This window comes from Berghia stephanieae, chromosome 6 (assembly GCF_034508935.2).
Source record: "Berghia stephanieae isolate SIO BIC M18660-M18661 chromosome 6, UCSD_Bste_1.3, whole genome shotgun sequence".
Taxonomy (NCBI): domain Eukaryota; kingdom Metazoa; phylum Mollusca; class Gastropoda; order Nudibranchia; family Aeolidiidae; genus Berghia; species Berghia stephanieae.
In genome coordinates, this window is record NC_088365.1 from 44,669,247 (window position 1) to 44,671,746 (window position 2,500).

Consider the following 2,500-nt stretch of genomic DNA (forward strand, 5'->3'; position numbering starts at 1 on the left):
CAGCCCTGGATCGATCGCTGCCTTCCTACGTGCTTACATAGGTGATAGAAGAGGCCAAAGTTATTGTGTTATTGGAATATAATTGCCTGTCCCCAGTGATACCAGCCCATTAGTGATAGTGGCAGCTAATAAAGGTGCTGGTGGTAATGATAGTGGTGATGGTAATGGAGGGGATGGTTGGCGGATGTGGTGGTAGTGATAATGATTGATGGCGGTAACAGAGGCCGTGGTGGTAATGATGATGATGATGATGGTAATGGAGGTGGTAAAGGTGGTGGAGATGGTGGTGATGATGGTTGGTGAAAACAGCGGTAGTGGTGGTAATGCTGGTGATTGTAATGGAAGAGGTGGTAAAAGTGGTGGAGATGGGCGGTGGTGATGATGGTGTTAATGGTAATGATGGCAATGGTGGTGTAAGCAAAAGTTGTGGTTAAGGTGGTGGAGTTGGTTACTATAAATACTTGGATGTTGCTGATTTTTAAGTAATATTTTTTTTTAACGAAGTGGACATTAGTCAGAACTGACCAACAGGCTCTAGCCCCCATTGGTCAGAACTGACCAATAACCCTAGACTTAAATAAAATAAATTAACAAACTCGAATATGTATATAATACATTTGCAAGGATTTACAATGCTCAATGCGCTTCAAAATAATTTGTTTCTTATGTGGAGAGGAAAAATCGAACTCACACAGAAACAATTATACAATGACATCTTCTTTTACTTTTAAGTCTGTCTTCCTCTATAGCCGATATGTATAAATATTAAAGTGTAATGATATCGATATCAAATACAATATCATCGTTACCTTTCATCAATTGCGTAATACACGCATTGCTATCGATAGCATACACGATATTATAGTTAGCTTGCATTAATTACACAATACACGCATTGCTATCGATAGCATACACGATATTATAGTTAGCTTGCATTAATTACACAATACACGCATTACTATCGATAGCATACACGATATTATAGTTAGCTTGCATTAATTACACAATACATGCATTGCTATCGATATTATACACGATATTATAGTTAGCTTGCATCAATTGCACAGTACACGCATTGCTATCGATATTATACACGATATTATAGTTAGCTTGCATCAATTGCACAGTATACGCATTGCTATCGATATTATACACGATATCACTCTATTTCATCAATGACACGATGTATGTAACGATATCGATACATCAATATCGTCCCAAGATAATATCGTCGTGACCTTCAGCCTGTTATATACCGTACAGCATCATCTTTCATCATCAATTACAGCATATCGATATGTACTACAATCACCTTTCAAGATGTGTAAAACGACAGCTCATCAATTTATACATGGTGACTAGATGGATGATATGGGGATTCTGTATGGTAAGGTTTGGATTGACTGGAAGATGGATGGACTGAGATTAATTGATGGATGAATGGCGGAGGATGTATGGATGCATGGTTGGTGGATGAGATGGTTGATGATGAATGGAATGATGGATCAGGAGGATGGTATAATGGACTAATTAATTGATTAAATGCTAAGTTTGTCTGTCTCTCTCAATGTTGAAATCGGATTGGATCAAAGTTTAAAACACAAACACATACACACACACACACACACACACACACACACACACACCTAAACACAAAGGTTCATAAATACACACAAGAAAGAAAGTATTGAGAAGGGAAATAAAACATAAAAAATCCCACTTTCTCTCCGTTTCGAACGGTTTAATAGGATAAACGACATAATATTCTAGGATACAGATTGGAGGACGCGAAGCATTCCCCCTCCCGTGGAGAGAGAGAGAGAGAGAGAGAGAGAGAGAGGAAAGAAGAGAAGAGAGAGAGAGAGAGAGAGAGAGAGAGAGAGAGAGAGAGAGAGAGAGTTAGATAAGCCGCGAAAGGGGAGGGCACCCAATCGAATAATGGCCCCATTGTTATGTACAGATGGGTGGGTGATCGGATGCTAACGACCACTTGCGAGATGAGGTGGAAGAGGTAGAGGAGGAGGAGGAGGAGGAGGAGGAGGAGACGATGGAGGAGGGGGATTGGGGTGGTAGGGAGATGGATAAAACCCCTCGAGTGGCTATTATCCAATTGACGAAGCAGACGTCTTTTTGATCTGGCAATGTTTCAACCCCCAGACAACCATCTCCCCTTTCTCTCTCCCTCACTCTTATCACTTTCCTTAGCCTTAGCCCCTTCTTTTCACAGACCACTAAAATAAATAGATAAATATACAAACAAATAAATGAATGATTGAATGAATGAATAAATGAATGAAGGAAGGAAGGAAGGAATAAATAAATAAGTATATAAATAATAATAATAATAATAATAATAATAAATAATAATAAATAAATAATAAATAATAAGATAATAATAAGAAAATGAATAAATAAATAAATAAATAAATAAATAAATAAATAAATAAATAAATAAATAAATAAATAAATAAATAAATAAACGGAATTAGCAGACGCGGCC

The 2,500-nt window shown here is 37.5% G+C and overlaps 1 protein-coding gene across 7 annotated transcripts in view; it reads right to left on the minus strand.

Annotated features, from left to right (window-relative positions):
* LOC144975087 (IQ motif and SEC7 domain-containing protein 1-like) overlaps positions 1-2,500 on the minus strand; it is a 301,791-nt gene that overhangs the window by 201,161 nt on the left and 98,130 nt on the right. The window lies entirely within an intron of this gene.